Source organism: Piliocolobus tephrosceles, chromosome 8 (assembly GCF_002776525.5).
Source record: "Piliocolobus tephrosceles isolate RC106 chromosome 8, ASM277652v3, whole genome shotgun sequence".
Lineage (NCBI taxonomy): Eukaryota > Metazoa > Chordata > Mammalia > Primates > Cercopithecidae > Piliocolobus > Piliocolobus tephrosceles.
In genome coordinates, this window is record NC_045441.1 from 49,039,859 (window position 1) to 49,057,615 (window position 17,757).

The 17,757-nt window shown below is 45.7% G+C and overlaps 1 protein-coding gene across 2 annotated transcripts in view; it reads left to right on the plus strand.

Annotated features, from left to right (window-relative positions):
• The first annotated feature begins 1,761 nt into the window (after window positions 1-1,761).
• The window catches only part of TMEM248 (transmembrane protein 248), a 36,124-nt gene continuing 20,128 nt past the window's right edge, over window positions 1,762-17,757 (plus strand). For both annotated transcript variants that reach the window (XM_023196890.2, XM_023196891.2), the window contains exon 1: window positions 1,762-2,066. The gene's annotated coding sequence lies outside the window, so the exon portion shown is untranslated. The remainder of the gene's footprint in view (window positions 2,067-17,757) is intronic.

Below are 17,757 nucleotides of genomic sequence, written 5' to 3' on the forward strand. Positions count from 1 at the left end.
CTTTAATTACATTCAGTCATAGCCTGGTAAGGGACATCTTCTTAGGAAGTTTGGTTCCATCGTTATGTACAGAATTCAATACTGCCTGCACTTGCAGATACTGTGACACCCATTACAACAAGGAAGATAATTCAAATGGTGCAAGATAACAAAAGAGGGCAAGAACCATGGAAATAAGAGGGTATTCAGTGAAGGAACTAAGCCATTGTGTTGATCATTACAGGCTTTACCTGATAAACTTTTGTTAAAGATGGCTGGGTGTGGTGGCTCATGCCTGTAATCCCAGCACTTTGGGAGGTGGGAGTGAGCGGATCACTTGTGCCCAGGAGTTTGAGACCAGCCTGGGCAATTTGGGAGAAAACCCATTTCTAAGAAAAACATGAAAATTAGCTGGGCACGGTGGTGCACATCTGTGGTCCCAGCTACTCAGGAGGCTGAGACGAGAGGATCAGTTCAGCATGGGAGGCCGAGGCTGGACTGAGCCATGATCACGCTACTGCACTCCAGCTTGGGTGACAGAGCAAGACCTTGTCTCAAAAGTAACAACAAAACTTTGTTTACCTTTAAAGTGCCCTGTGCTCCTCCCCCATCCCATTCCCCTAACACTTAACATGAAGTTTATGCATCTTTTTCTCATGCTTCATGTCAGTTCAACCAATTATGTATGCATCTCTAAACAATATGTTGATTAACTTGCCTGTTTTGAATTTTATATAATGGAAACACGTAGCAGTGTACCATTTTGTGATTTGTTCCCTGCCAATATATTCTGAAATTGACTACCATAATTGTGTGAGTTGTATTAAATAATTTTCACTGGTCTTTTGTATCTGATTAAACATGAAGATGGGCCAGGCGTGGCAGCTCACACCTGTAATCCCAGAACTTTGGGAGGCCGAGGCAGGAGGAACACTTGGGCCGAGTAGTTCGAGACCAGCTTGAGTAACATAGGGAGACCCTGTCTCTACAAAAACAAACCAAACCATGAATATGTCAAAGTTGATTTTTACATTTGACTGTATGGACATCTGCTTTTTCTCCCCAATTTTTAGTGAGCCATACTGCTGCTATAAACATTACTGCTGCTATGAGCATTATTTTGTCTACTTGTGCATAGGTGCAACTATTTCTCCAGGGTAATATATTCCGAAGAGAGGATGTGTATATCTTTAAGTGTACTGCGTAATACCAAATTATTTTGCAAAGTGATTGCACAAAATTATAGTTTTAAAATTTTCATTTTCATTTTATTTTATTTATAAATAGAGACAGAGTCTCCCTATGTTACCCAGGCTGGTCTGGAACTCCAGGACTCAAGCGATCCTCCTGCCTTGGCCTCCCAAAGTGCTGGGATTACAGGCGTGAGCCACCGCTCCTGGTCCAAAATTATATGTTTATCAGCAGTGATTAATATACAAGCTCATCAACAGACACACGCACAGCACACACATGAGCATGCACACACTAACGTGTGCGCACTCCCTACACATCTACGCATGCACACACCCACACTCACACCCATCACAAACCACACACGCGCAGACGCACATGCACCGCACACACCGTTGTACACGATGCACACTACGAGCCACATATACGCACTACGTACACACGCACGCGCACAACACCAGACCCGCACACAGACCCATAAACGTCCATCACGCACTCCACGCACGTCCGCATGCACGCGACCCATTCCAGAAGCTTGGTCTCCGCCGCCTGCTTCTGACGAAGCTTGTCCCGGCCGCGCCGCCGTCGACGCCCGGGGTCGGAGGTCACGGCGGCGTTGGAGGTGGCGTGTGTGTTTTTTTTTTTTTTTTTTTTTTCCACCCGGAAACCGCGGCTGTGGGAGCCCGAGCTGAGGCGGCGGCGGGAGCCCGGTTGGCGTCTGGTCCTCGCGTCGGCCCCGCGGAGCCGGACGCTGTCCCCGGCGCGGCGGAGAAGATGGTGCCGAGCGGCCCCGGGCTCGCCACGCGCCGCCACGAGTGAGCCCAGCGCGGCCGCGGGCGTCCGCCGAGCAGCTGGCCCGGCTGGGCCCGGGGCGCGCAGCTGCCCGCCGGGGCGGGGTGAGCCGGGGCTGGAGGGCGGGCTGGGGTCGGGCCCAGTCGGGGCTGCCCGCCGGGCTGGGAGCGGGGGTCGTGCTGGTCGGGAGCGGCTTCTCCGCCAGCTTCTTTCCCCGCTTCTCGGAATGCGGTCCCCGACCCAGCTGCTGGCGGGGGTCGCCCAGCATCGGCCGACCTCGGCCGGGTACCCCCACACTGGGGTTGGCCCAGCCACGTCCCCCGAGCCAGGGTTCCCTGCCGGCCTTGGAGATGGCGGGACTTCCCACGTCGGGAGCCGAGGCCTGGATAATTCGAATTTGGCACGGGAAACATGTTGGTCGTTTGCCATTTTTCGACTTTGGGGGGTGTTTGTATTTCTCCGTTTGCCAGTGAAACACATCTCAGAAAGGTGGGAGGGAGAGACTCACGTATGTGCACAAAGTTAAATGGCATAGTGGTGTTCCCTATGTCAAGATTGGTAAATATCCAGAATGAGGTGGATTCTTTATTCATATTTTTAATAAAATGAGGAGTGATTGCAAGGTAATCTAGAGGCATGTAGTTTCAGTTCCCGTGATGGGGACCATCAGTAATAAAACCAGGCCTGTGGTGCTGTTTTGAGTCGTCTGAACGCCGTACCCATTGGACAGCTGGTGAGGAGGCCTTTGTGGAAGAATCTAATGTCTGAGTTTGGTTCTCAACTAGCAGAGGACAGCCTTCACTGGCTGATGAATGGTGAGCTTCTTTGAAGCCTGCTTTGTGAGGATTGTGGCTTCCCCCTGAACTGCTCCTTTCTAGCCTCAAAGGTGAGCCGCTATGGGAGAGAGTGGGAAGAAAAACTCCGAGGCTGGTGGTGAATATGTGATAAAGTGGTTTGTCTCCATAGCACCGTCAGCTTGGGTCAGCTTAGGGTCTGAGCATGTGTATCTCATTTGTTGATGAATGTTCCATCAGCGCTTGACCTATAAGGGGGTCCACCTACTTCCTCTTTTCATCTAGGGGTTCTGACAGGAAGTAGACTTGTCGCGCACCTAAGTTATACTTACGTGTACATTGACCCCAAGAGCATTTACTCTCTAAGAGTAAGGATGCGGAGTTTCAACTTGTAGTGAAGATTCTGGGGGAATTCCTGTGGCCTGAATCAGGTGGACTGGAATCACTGCTAGCACCGAAGTCTCAATACTGAAATCACCAAACGCTGGTTGACAGGCACCTTCTCCGTTTAGGCTCTAGATACATCTGTTGCAAGGAGGAAAAGTGGAGCTAAGTGCAAATATATATATATAGAGAGAGAGAGAGAGACAGAGTCTTGCTCTTGTCGCCCAGGCTGGAGAGCAGTGGTGCGATCTCTGCTCACTGCAACCTCCGCCTCCCAGGTCCAAGCAATTCTCCTGCCTCAGCCTCCCTAGTAGCTGGGATTACAGGCGCCTGCCACCATGCCCAGCTAGTTTTTGTATTTTTAGTAGAGACAGGGTTTCACCATGTCTCTACTAAAGGCTGGTGAACTCCTGACCTCAGGTGATCCATCCACCTCTGCCTCCCAAAGTACTGGGATTACAGGCTTGAACCACCGCACCCAGCCTAAGTGCAAATATATTAATAGTTTCTGCCTGCAAGGAATGTACTTAGAGGAAGTAATAGGCTAGAAAATGTGGCAGGACTGAATTGCTATAGTGTTAGGGATTTTGTTATGGTTAGGATCAGAAACTTTTTTTTTTTTTGAGGTCGAGTCTTCCTCTGTTGCCCAGGCTGGAGTGCAGTGGCGTAAAGTTAGCTCACTGCAACCTCTGCCCCTCAGGTTCAAGCGATTCTTCTGCCTCAGCCACCTGAGTAGCTGGGATTATAGACGCCCGCCACCACGCCCAGCTAATTTTTTGTATTTTTGGTAGAGACAAGGTTTCACTGTGTTGGCCAGGCTGGTCTTGAACTCTTGACCTCAGGTGATTCGCCTGCCTTGGCCTCCCAAAGTGCTGGGATTATAGGCATGAGCCACCTCGCTTGGCCCGAAACTCATGAAGTAACTTTTGAGGTGGACCTAGAAAGATCAGGAGGATTTGGGCCATTCAGAATTAGCTGGGAAATGAAAAAACTAGGGCCAGTTGGTGGACAAGCACCCAGGCTGGGTAGGTGGCCAGTCAGTGCCTAGAAATATTGGCAGAGACAGCTAGTTAAGGGTTAAATGCTTTTCTAAGAAAGATAAGCATAAGCTATCCAGTCCAGCTTCTGGTAGATTTCTGGGTTTTTGTTTGTTTGTTTTGTTTGTTTTTGTTTTTTTTTTGAGATGGAGTCTTGCTGTGTTGCCCAGGCGGGAGTGCAGTGAGGCAACCTCCACCTTCTGGGTTCAAGCGATTCCTCAGCCTCCTAAGTAGCTGGGACTACAGACAGGTGCATGCTGCCACACCCAGCTAATTTTTGTATTTTTAATGGAGACAGGGTTTCACCATGTTGGCTAGGCTGGTCTCAAACTCTTGACCTCAAGTCATCCACCTGCCTCAGCCTCCCAAAGTGCTGGGATTACAGGTGTGAGCCGCCAGGCCTGGCCTTTGGTTTCTAAATAATTGTTTTCATATGATGGGTTTGTCTTGTTCTGTAAGAGGCCGGTGGCATAAAACAATGCTTAACTTATTAAGGACAATGAAAAAGATGCTGATTGTCATTCCTATCTGGTATTGACAATCAGGAAATTAAATTTGACGTCTGTGAATTGTTTCAGTGCCTGTGTTTAGTTTGTAGGAGTACAACTCTAGTCTGGTCTCTGCTCTGGCTACAGCCAAAGGATAAATGGCAAGCCCTTCAATCCTCTCCAGAGGGTTTTTAATGACATCTGGTCCACGTCATAGAGATGGTGTGTTTCTCTTGCCCAGTCCTGAAGAACCTTTGAAGCCATTTAAACAGGATGCCATGTAATTGCTCTAGATTTTATGACTAATCTCAGGACCTCACTGGCCTCAGCCTTAGACTTTATTTTATTTTATTTTATTATTATTATTTTTTGAGACGGAGTCTTGCTCTGTCATCCAGGCTAGAGTGCAGTGGCGTGATCTCAGCTCACTGCAGCCTCCACCTTCCGGGTTCAAGCGATTCTCTTGCCTCAGCCTCTTGAATAGCTGGGATTATAGGCACCCACCAACACGCCTGGCTAATTTTTGTATTTTTAGTAGAGACAGGGTTTCACCATGTTGGTCAGGCTGGTCTCAAACTCCCGACCTCAGGTGATCCACCTGCCTCGGCCTCCCAAAGTGCTGGGATTACAGGCATGAGCCACCACACCTGGCCTTATTTTTATTTATTTATTTTTTTCAGATGGAGTCTCGCCCTATTGTCCAAGTTGGAGTGCAGTGGCATGATCTCGGCTCACTGCAACCTTTGCCTCCCAGGTTCAAATGATTCTCCTGCCTCAGCCTCCCGAGTAGCTGGGACTACAGGCACACACTACCACACCCAGCTAATTTTTTTGTATTTTAGTAGAGACTGGGTTTCACCATGTTGGGCAGGCTGGTCTTGAACTCCTGACCTCGTGATCCACCTGCCTTGGCCTCTCAAAGTGCTGGGATTACAGGCGTGAGCCACCGGCTCCAGCCTTATTTTTTAATTAAAAAAAATAATTATTACGGGATAGAGTCTTGCTCTGTTATCCTGGCTGGAGTGTGATGGGTGATCATGGCTCACTGCACCCTCCTCCTCCTGGGCTCAAGTGATACTCCTGCCTCAGTCTCCTGAGTGGCTGGGAGCACAGATGTGCACCACCACACCTGGCTAATTTTTTTATTTTTTGTAGAGGCAGCGTCTCACTTTGTTGCTCAGGCTGGTCTCGCACTCCTGGGCTCAAGTGATCCTCCCGTCTCGGCCTCCCAGAGTGCTGGAATTAAAGGTGTGAGCCACCCCAAAATAACTGTATTAACTATATTTACCACACTGTGCAGTATAACTCAGAAAAAATATGTTCCTTTTTCTCTAATGGACTTTGTACCCTTTGACCATCATCTATCTCCCTGTTCCCCAACCCCCCCACTTCTGTAACCATAGTTCTGCTCTCTGCTGCAGTGAGTTCCATTGTCTTTTAGATTCCATATAAAAGTGGAATCCTATGTTGTGCTTCTGTGCCTGGCTTATTTCTCTTAGTATAATGTCCGTTGCTTCTGTCCATGTTGTTGCAAATAGTGCTGCAGTGAACATGGGGGTACAGACATCTCTTTGACAACCTGATTTCAATTTGTAGGTGTTATATATTCAGTAGTGGGATTGCTGGATCATAAAGTAATTCCATTTCTAGTTTTTTCTTTCTTTCTCTTTTTTTTTTTTGGAGACAATCTCGCTCTGTCTCACAGGTTCAAGCGATCTCCTGCCTCAGCCTCCCGAGTAGCTGAATTACAGGTGCACGCCACTACACCTGGCTAATTTTTTGTATTTGTAGTGGAGATAAGGTTTCACCATGTTGGTCAGGCTGGTCTTGAACTCCCGACCTCGTGATCCACCTGCCTCAGCCTCCCAAAGTGCTAGGATTACAGACATGAGTCACCATGCCCAGCCTACTTTTAGTTTTTAAAGGAATTCCTGTACTGTTTCCATCATGGCTGTACTAATTTACATTCCCACAGTGCATAATGGCTCCTTTAGCTCCACATTCTCACAAGCATTTGTCTTTCTTTGATAACAGTCATTCTGACAGGTGTGAGATGATATATCATTGTGGTTTTAATTTGCATTTCTCTAGTGATTGTGAATATGTTGGCCAGCTATATCTGTTGGCCATTTGTCGGTCTTTTGAGAAACATCTGTTCGTGTCCTTTGCCCATTTTTTAATTCCTAGGGATTTGGAGAAGATACTTGCAAACTATACACCTGAAAAGGGGTTAATATCCAAAATGTATACAAAGCTCAAACAACTCAGTAGCAAGAAAACAAAAAATCCAGTTGAAAAATGGGCAGCCAGGCATGGTGGCTCATGCCTGTAATTCTAGCACTTGGGGAGGCCAAGGCCGGTGGATTGCTTGAAGTCAAGAGTTCGAGACTAACCTGGCCAACATGGTGCAACCCCGTCTCTACTAAGAGTACAAAAATTAGCTGGGCATGGTGGCGCATGCTTGTAATCCCAGCTACTCAGGAGGCTGAAGCAGGAGAATCACTTGAACCTGGGATGCGGAGGTTGTGGTGAGCCAGGATCGTACCACTGCACTCCAGTCTGGGCGACAGAGCAAGACTCCATCTGAAACAAAAAAAAAAAAAAAAAGGAAAAATGGACAAAGAACCTTGGCTTTTCTTTAAAAAGAAAAATTGGAAAGGAGGAAAGATAGAGGTTTTAGCATACTCAATTTTCATTTAGATTGATTTTGGACGTGGAAATCCTTAAGTTACCTTTCTCATGTACATATCAAATACATTTGACAAGAGTTCTGTAGTGTTTTTTCTGCGTACTGTTACATACCTCAGTGTGATCCTGGGGAGTACATGACATAGCCTTTGAAGCACTGCCATTTGGACTTTTGTGCTGTTTGGTTACAAGTGCTGTTTTTCAAACGTGTCCCAGTCTTACACACTGAGTTTTGTTACATTAAGGTTTCATATTGAACCTTTAGCTTTTATTTGATTTTGGCATCCCTCATGACTTGTTTTCTTAAAAATCGATTAAGCCCCAGATTATTAAATTTTAATATGGGAGTACTTTTAATTTTGGTGTTTAAGACGGTCGGCAATTATTTAAAAAACTAAAGAACAAAGATAAATTATTTTCCATCTTGAGACCGTAGTGAATTTTTTTAAGAAGCAAGGGGAATGTCGAATGTTACCATGGTTTTATATCATGATTTTGAAAATGTAACGATGCATTCATTAACTGTAAGTCAGGAGAAATACATGGGAAGTTTGAGTTTTGGAAGTAAGTCTGGTTCCAGACATGTAATTATATCAGCCTACGTTCTTTTCCTTTTGTCTTTATGAGACTACTGATGTTGCCTAAACTACATGTTTAGCAACTAAAACTATGCTTTCGCTTGTAATTTTTCATTTGATCTTTTTTTTTTTTTGAAACAGGGTTTCTCCCTGTTACCGAAGCTGGAGTGCAGTGGTGTGACCATGGCTCACAGTAGCCTTGAACTCTTGGACTCAACTTATCATCCTGCCTTGCCCTCCCAATTAGCTGGGACTATAGGTGAAACCATGCCCAGCTAATTTTGTTTGTTTTTTTTTTTTTTTGAGACTGGAGTCTTGCTCTGTAGCCTGGGCTGGAGTGCAGTGGCTGGATCTCAGCTCACTGCAAGCTCCGCCTCCCGGGTTTACGCCATTCTCCTGCCTCAGCCTCCCGAGTAACTGGGACTACAGGCACCCGCCACCACGCCCGGCTAGTTTTGTCGTATTTTTTTAGTAGAGATGGGGTTTCACCGTTTTAGCCAGGATGGTCTCAATCCCCTGACCTCGTGATCCGCCCGTCTCGGCCTCCCAAAGTGCTGGGATTACAGGCTTGAGCCACCGTGCCTGGCCGCTAATTTTTTTTTAATTTGGGTTTTTTTTTTTTTTAAGGGACGGGGTCTCACTTTGTTGTCCAGGCTGGTCTCCAACTCCTGTGCTCAAGCTATCCTCCGACCTTGGCCTCCCAAAGTGTTGGGATTACAGGCGTGAACCATTGCGAGCATCTCTCTTTGGTTCCTTTTAAATGTGAGTTATTGTGAAAGTCTGTTCTGTACTCTGAACTGTATCACATTAAGAAACGAGACACTATTGGCAGAAGACTGTGCTAGTCTTTGCTTCATACTTTTAACTGATGAATGAGTGCTGAGATGGGAGTTACCCTGCTGAAGAAATGGAAAATAGGCCGAGCATGGTAGCTCACGCCTGTAATCCCAGCACTGTGGGAAGCCGAGGCGGGCAGATCATCTGAGGTCAGGAGTTCAAGACCAGCCTGGCCAACATGGTGAAACCCTGTTTCTAAAAATAGAAAAATTAGCTGGGCGTGGTGGCGGGCGCCTGTAATCCCAGCTACTCAGGAGGTTGAAGCAGGAGAATCACTTGAACCCAGGAAGCAGAGGTTGCAGTAAGCTGAGATTGCGCCATTGCAATGGCCTGGGTGATGAGATTGAAACTCAGTCTTCAAAAACAAAAAAGAGTTAAACATTTTAAGCTTCAAAAATGTTAATCTGTTAATTGTGCCTTTGTTAAAGTCAATGACTAAAATACACTTAGTATATCTATGATATGTGAGATTGGGTTTTTTTCCCCTTACTTTGGTATTTGACTTGAAACTGTCTTATCAACCTTGGCATTGTGATTGATAGCATGGCTTTTGGGGTCAGATGAATTAAGTCAGAATCCATTTCTGCCATTTATTTGCAGTGTGACCTAGAATAAATTACTGAAGCTCATTTGCTTCAGTTTTCTCATCTGTAAAGTGGGAATAGTAGTATCTACCTAGCAGTGTTGCAAAGATTAAAAAATATGTTATGTGAAGCACTTTACACGAGCCTGGGAATGGCATGTTCTAAGTGGTAGCTGTTAGGAATGCTCTCTTCTCACTCCTTCATCCTTGTCACCTGGTTTTTACCTCTATTACCCTAGTGAAAGGGGTTTTGCTTACATCACTATTGACGTCTTGATTGCAAAATTATATGGATGCTTTTCTGCCTTTATCTCATTTGATGGGATTGACTCCTCAAAAAGAAATTTTTTTTTCCTTTTTATTTTCTTTTTTTGAGATAGGGTTTAACTCTGTCTCCCAGGTTAGAGTGCAGTGGTGCCGTCACAGTTCACTGCAGCCTCAAACTTCTGGGTTCAGGTGATCCCTCCACATCAGCCTCCCAAGTAGCTGGGACTACAGGTGTGCACCACCCCACCCAGCTAAATTTTGTATTCTTTTTTTTTTTTTTTTTGAGATGGAGTCTCACTCTGTCGCCCAGGCTGGAGTGCAGTGGCCGGATCTCAGCTCACTGCAAGCTCCGCCTCCTGGGTTTACGCCATTCTCCTGCCTCAGCCTCCCAAGTAGCTGGGACTACAGGTACCCGCCACCTCGCCTGGCTAGTTTTTTGTATATTTTTAGTAGAGACAGGGTTTCACCGTATTAGCCAGGATGGTCTCGATCTCCTGACCTCATGATCCGTCCGTCTTGGCCTCCCAAAGTGCTGGGATTACAGGCTTGAGCCACCGCGCCCGGCCAAATTTTGTATTCTTTGTAGACCCGGGGTCTTCTTGTGTTTCCCAGGCTGGTCTTGAACTCCTGGGCTCAAGTGATCGGCTGGCCTCAGCCTCCCAGAGTGCTAGAATTATAGGCATGAGCCATTGTGCCCTGCCAGATTGACTTCTTTTTGCAAACCTGTATCATTTATTGGACTGAAGTAGAACTTAATGGTTAATGCATGGGCTCTGAAGGCCAACTGGATTTGAATCCAGGTTCACTTCCCATGTGATCATGGACACATTAGCTGACTTCTATATGCCTTAATTTCCCCATCTGTAAAATATTTTAGGGATCAGAGATGTTTTAGGGATCATACATAATAGGTGCAAAACTCTTAGAGTGGTGCCTCTCTCAAAAAGTAGGCAATGATGGTAGACGTTATTATTGTTAAGCACCTTCCCGGTGTCAGGCACTGTCCAAGGTAGGAGGAATGCAGAAACAATATCATGGAAATGAGAGACGAATTTTTATTTATGTATTTATTTTTTGAAACAGAGTCTCGCTCTGGTGGCCAGGCTGGAGTTCAGTGGCTCAATCTTGGCTCACTGCAACCTCCGCCTCCCGAGTTCAAGCGATTCTCTTGTCTCAGCCTCCTGAGTAGCTGGGATCATAGGCGTACACCACCACGCCCAGCTAAATTTTTGTATTTTTAGTAGAGACGGGGTTTCACCATGTTGGCCAGGATGCTCTCTAACTCCTGTCCTCAGGTGATCCACCTGTCTTGGCCTCCCAAAGTGCTGGAATTACAGCTGCGAACACCCAGCTCAGACAACAGTTTAACTTGGCTGAGGGAGGCAGTGTCAGTGGGGATGGAGTGAGCGCTGCCTTTGAGAAGACACTTACAATGTGGAAATGATAGGACTTGGTAACTGGTTGTAGGAGAGCCAGAGTATCAAGGATGACTGGCAGGAGCTGGGCGCAGTGGCTCGCGTCTGTAATCCCAGCATTTGGGAGGCTGATGCAGGAGGATTGCTTGAGCCCAGGAGTTTGAGACCAGCCTGGGCATTGTGGCAAAATCCTCTCTCTACAAAAAATACAAAAATTAGCCGAGAGTGGTAGCATGTGCTTGTAGTCCGAGCTACTTGGGAGGCCGAGGTGGGAGGATCGTTTGTGCCTGGGAAGTCAAGGTGGCTGCCATGCTCATACCACTGCACTCCAGCCTGGGCACCAGAGCCAGACCCTGTCTCAAAAAAAAAAAAAAAAAAAGAAGAATGGCAGGACCCTATTTCAAAAAAAAAAGAATGGCTGGCAGGGATTACTAGGTAAATCACCGTGTTTTTCCTTATGGGGAGGAGCCAATTTGTTGCCTTGGGATAAGTTTTGGCCTCGTTGGTCTTTGGGTCATCTAAGGAGAGAGCTCTGGTTGGTGAGTGTTTGAATCTGGAGGTGAGTAGATACATAAAATGGGGTTAAGGCATGAATGAGTGTGTCCCCCTTGAGCAGAGGCCCCAGCTGGAACTTGGGAACACCAGCTTTTGAAGGAGCCTGAAAAGGAAGGGGTGGCCAGATGAATGTTAGGAAAACCAGGAGTGGAAGCTGGGAGAGGATCCACCCCACTTCTATGTCAGATGCTGCAGCAACATGAGTTAGGGACTGTAGCTCCGGCTTTGGACTTGGCAGCCCAGAGATTACTGGAGACCTTGAAGTTCTGTGTCTTCCTTGCTTCTCACTTGTCTCTCTGAAGGTTCATTCTGCCTGCACTGCTTTGCGGTGGGGCAGGAAGGTGGTTTCTGCGCAGTGCTCAGGGCAATTGGGTGCTGGACTTGCACCGGGTGTCTTTGATACCGATAAGTGTCTTTAGCTCTAAGTGTTGGATAATCTGGCATCGCGTCGATAACTGTTGCTTACTAGGCTCAGGGTTTGTAACCCCAGCCTTAAAGCTCTTCGAGGGTCTCAGACATCACAGGATATTTGAGAAATGCTACTTTCTGCTACGTGAAGGTGAGTTTCTGTCATTCTCTCTTAGCACAAGTCCAGTGTATTTCCTTTGGTCAGCATAGAGAGTGGGCTTGCCCATCTCTCTTCCTCACCTTTCAGAAACTTCCCATTTAAACTAAGGTAGAAAATCTCATTTAAGATGAATGGTGGGCCTGGTGTGGTGGCTTGCGCTTAGAATCCTAGCACTTTGGGAGGCTGAGGCGGGTAGATCACTTGAAGTCAGGAGTTTGAGACCAGCCTGACCAACATGGTGAAACCCCGTCTCTACTAAAAATAGAATTAGTCAGACGTGGTAACATGCACCTGTAGTCTCAGCTATTTGGGAGGCTGAGGTAGAAGCATCACTTGAACCCGGGAGGCAGAGGTTGAGCAGAGATCACACTGCTGCATGCCAGCCTGGGTGACAATGCAAAACATCTCACAAAAAAAAAAAAAAAAAAAAGTTTTTGAAACTATAATAAAGCTAGTTTAAAACTTGGACAAGTAGCCATGTGGCATACATATGCGGGCTTTGGAGAGGGAGAGACTGAAAGGTTTCCTGTGTCTGTGGCATAATGAATATTAACTTACTTTTTTTCTGATAAAATGTTATTAAGTTGCAAAATTACATTTTTTTTTGTTTTAATCACTGTGTTAGCCAGGTTGGAGTGCAGTGGCATGATCATAGCTCACTATAGCTTTGACCTCCTGGACTGAGGCAGTCCTCCCACCTCAGACTCCCAAGTAGCTGGGCCATTGGTGTACGCCACCATGCCTAGCTAATTTATTTAAAAGTTATTTTTTTTAGAGACAAGGTCTTGTTGTGTTGGCCAGGCTGGTCTCGAACTCCTGGCCTCAAACAATCCTTCCACCTCAGCCTCCCACAGTGCTGGGATTACAAGTGTGAGTTATTGTGCCCAACCAGGAGGCCTTCCTCCTCTTTTTTTTTAATTTTTTTACTTTTTGAGACGGAGTCTCGCTCTGTCACCCAGGCTGGAGTGCAATGGTGCTATCTTGGCTCACTGCAAGCTCCACCTCCTGGGTTCACGCCATTCTCCTGCCTCAGCCTCCCAAGTAGCTGGGACTACAGGCGCCCGCCACCACGCCCGGCTAATTTTTTGTATTTTTAGTAGAGATGGGGTTTCACCGTGTTAGCCAGGATGGTCTCGATCTCCTGACCTCGTGACCGCCCGCCTCGGCCTCCCAAAGTGCTGGGATTGCAGGTGTGAGCCACCGCGCCCAGCCGGCCTTCCTCCTTTACTAGCTCCTTTCCTCCCCTTATATCACGTTGGTACAAAAGTAGTTGTGGTTTTTGCCATTACATATTGGCGAAAACCGCAATTCCTTTTGCACCGACCCAATTAACTGTGTTTTTGTTAACTCATGTAATAAAAAGTCAGCATCTCCTCCTCCACCTCTGTCCCTTTCACCTGAACCAGTAGTATTTTGAAAGTTTTTAACACAGCCTTCCCCTGGCTACCTGTAAGGAACTGTGTTCTTTTGCAAACTGTGTGTTGACTGCGATGTTAGGGTAACCTTGGTATTGCCTTCTGCTTATATAAAGCACCATCTGTTGTTTACCTATTGCCTCAGTTTCTCCATCCCTGTTCTTATCTCCTCACCTCGCCAGATGGAGGATTGTGCAGAGCACAGTTTTCCCTGAGAACTTTTTGTTTTTGAGATGGAGTCTTGCTCTGACACCCAGGCTGGAGTGCAGTGACGCAATCATGACTCACTGCAACCTCCGCCTTCTGGGTTCAAGCAATTCTCCTGTCTCAACCTCTCTATAGCTGGGATTACAGGTGCATGCCACCACTCCCGGGTCATTTTTTGTAGTTTTAGTAGAGACAGGAATTCACTGTGTTGTCCAGACTGGTCTCGAACTCCTGAGCTCAGGCAGTCCACCCGCCTCGGCCTCCCAAAGTCCTAGCATTACAGGCATGAGCCACCGCGCCTGGCCAATTTTTTTCTTTTTTATGGCAGCTGTATGTGATATTTTAGATCCTGTGGGTGTTTGTTTGTTTTGAGACAGAGTCTTACTCTGTCACCCAGGCTGGAGTGTAGTGGCACGATCTCAGCTCACTGCAAGGTTCACTCCCAGGTTCAAGCAATTCATGGCTCAGCCTCCTGAGTAGCTGGGACTACAACCACGTGCCATCACACCCGGCTAATTTTTTGTGTTTTTAGTAGAGACAAGGTTTCACGAAGTTGCCCTGGCTGGTCTCAAACTCCTGACCTCAGGTGATCTGCTTGCCTCGACCTCCCAAAGTGCTGCGATTATAGGCGTGAGCCACTGTGCCTAGCCCCCGCTTTGTTTTGGTGGTTGGGGGGATAGGATCTCACTCTGTTGCTCAGGCTAGAGTGCAGTGGCGTAATCATAGCTCATTGCAGCCTCAGACTCCCAGATTCAAGCCATCCTCCTGCCTCAGCCCCCCACGTAGCTGGGACTATGGACGTGTGCCACCACGCCCAGATCTTGTGTTTTTGATAGGTACAATACTGGGGAGAAGTCCTACTTTATTCAGTTGTGCGCTGCTATTGTTGGATATGTAGTTTTCCATTTTTTAACAATTGCAAACACTCCAAAAATAACTGAGTAGTTAAATCTTTGGAGCAATGGGTGTTTCCTTAGTTTTAATTCTTAGAAGTAGAATGTTGGAGATAAAATATACCAGATTTTAACACTGTTGATATGTATGGTCAAGTTGGTCTCCAGAAAGTTTATAACACAGCCCTTTCAGCGCCCCTTTTTAAGGAACTTGTGTTCCTTGTAACTTGTGGGTTGCTAGAGATACCTGTGGGATAGTCTTGGTATTGCATTTTGCTTGCTTAAAGTGCCATCTGATGTTTAGCGTCTTCATTGAGTTAGTCTCAGAGATCTAAGGTACTGTGCTGATAGATTTTCATCACATGTTCTCATGTGCTTGTGAAATTGCCTTTTGGCCGTGTTCTATGTACCCTAAATCCCTGGGCTTTTCAGTGAGGCAGCTTCCCAGTGGTGGTCATTTCTTTCTTTATCTTGGTCAATACCAGGACGCCCTAATTGGAGTTGGAATGAATTTAGGGGGAGGGGTCAGATAGTGTGCTTTCTTTTATCTCTGTTTTTTTTCCTAAACAGAACTTAATTTATTCATTAATTAAAACTAACATTTGCCACTGTGACGCTCACAGAAACTTTCTTGTAACTCTTTGCAGAAGGAATACATTTATTTAGTCTTCATTGATTTCCTATTTGAAAACACTTGTGAATGGTAGAAAGGAATTTTATGTTTGTAAAATGTTTGGAATCTTAATAGTTTAATTCAAACATTCTTCTATTATTATTATTATTATTATTATTATTATTATTATTATTTTGAGGTGGAGTTTTGCTCTTGTTGCCCAGGCTGGAGTGCAGTGGCACAAAGTCAGCTCACTGCAACCTCTGCCTCCTGGGTTCAAGTGATTCTGCTGTCTCAGACTCCTGAGTAGCTGGGATTACAGGCGCACGCCACCATGCCCAGCTAATTTTTGTATTTTTAGTAGAAACGGGGTTTCACCATGTTGGTCAGGCTGGTCTCGAACTCCTGACCTCAGGTGATGCACCCACTTTGGCCTTCCAAAGTGTTGGGATTACAGGCATGGGCCACTGTGCCCAACTCATTCATTTACTTTTTTAGTGACTGTAATTGTCACTATAATTGCTTGTGCTGGAAGTTTCCCTAAATTAAATTGGCTTATGTTGACAATATTTGCCGTTTTTTGGGTATTTGTGTTGATATAACTGTTTAAATTCTGGTGTAATGTGCTTTTAATGACTATTAGTTTTCCTTGAAGTGAATTCTGATTCAGATTTTTCTACTGTTTTTCTGAATGTTTCATAATTGTAGTTCCAAGAGGTAAATGGTTCCTATTCATTTTTATATGACGTTAAGGTTTTGGGCCAGGTGTGCAATCCCAACTCTTCGGGAGGCCAAGGCGGGCATATCTCTTGAGGACAGGAGTTCAAGACCAGTCTGGTCAACATGGTGAAACCCTGTCTCTACTAAAAAAAATAAATTAGCCAGGCGTGGTGGCATGCGCCTGTAATCTCAGCTACTCAGGAGGCTGAGGCAGGAGAATCACTTGAACCCAGGAGGCGGAGGTTGCAGTGAGCTGAGATTGTGCCCCTGCACTCTAGCCTGGGCAACAGAGTGAGACTCTTGTGTCCAAAAAACAAAACAAAAAAAATTAAGTTTTTGTTCTAGCTCAATAAATTGAACTCTGATTTACTGTTGACGTTTTTATTTATAGATCCTATTAATCTAAACCTAACTAGTCTTGTTTCTATATTATTATTGTTGTTATTTTTGACACGGAGTCTTGCTCTGTCACCCAGGCTGGAGTGCAGTGGCGTGATCTCAACTCACTGCAACCTCCGCCTCCCGGGTTGCAGCAGCTCTCCTGCCTCAGCCTCCCAAGTAGCTGGGATTACAGGTGCATGCCACCACACCTGGCTGACGTTTGTGTTTTTAGTAGAGATGGGGTTTTACCATGTTGGCCAGGCTAGCCTCGAACTCCTGACCTCAGGTAATCCACCCACCTTGGCCTCCCAAAATGTTGGGATTACAGGCGTGAGCCACCACGTTTGGCCCCCATTTACTTTAAATCATCTCTAGATTACTTACAGTACCTAATGTAATACAAGTACTATGTAAGTACTTTTTATACTTTTTTTTGAAATGGAGTCTTACTCTGTTGTCCAGGCTGGAGTACAGTGGCACGGTGTTGGCTCACTGCAACCTCCACTTCCCAGATTCAAGGGATTCTCATGCCTCAGCCTCACGAGTAACTGGGATTATAGATGCACACCATCATGCCCAGCTAATTTTTATTTTATTTTTTTGTAGAGATGGGATTTCACCATGTTGGCCAGGCTGGTCTCAAACTCCTGGCCTCAAACGATCCACCTGCCTCAGCCTTCCAAAGTACTGGGATTACAGGCATGAGCCATCATGGCTGACCTCTTGATTTCTTTTTTAGATTGCTCTCTATTGGCACATAGAAATGCTACTGATTTTTATAGGTTGATTTTGTATTCTGCAGCTTTACTGAAAATTGGTCTATCAGTTCTAGTTTTTTGATGGAGTATTTAGGTTTTTCCATATAAGATCATACCGTCTGCAAACAAGGATAATTTATCTCCTTCCTTTCCAGTTTGGATGCCCTTTATTTCTTGTCTGATTGCTCTAGCTAGGACTTCTGGTGCTCTGTTGAATTACAGTGGTGAAAGTGGGCATCCTTTTTGTGTTCCAGATCTTAGAGGAAACATTTTCAGTTTTTCCCCATTCAGTATGATACTAGTTGTGGTCCTGTTGTATATGGCTTTTATTGTGTGAGGTATGTTCCTTCTAAGCCCAGTTTTTTGAGGGTTTAGTATTGTGAAGAGATGTTTAATTTTATCAAATGCTTTTTCAGCATCAGTTGAATTCATCATGTGGTTTTTGTCCTTTATTCTGCTGATATGATGTATCTCTTTGATTTATTTGTATATGTTGAACCATCCTTGCTTCCAAGGGATAAATCCCACTTGGTCATGATGAATGATCTTTTTAATGTTTTGTTGAATTTGGTTTGCCAGTATATTTTGGAGATTTACAACTATCTTCATCAGGG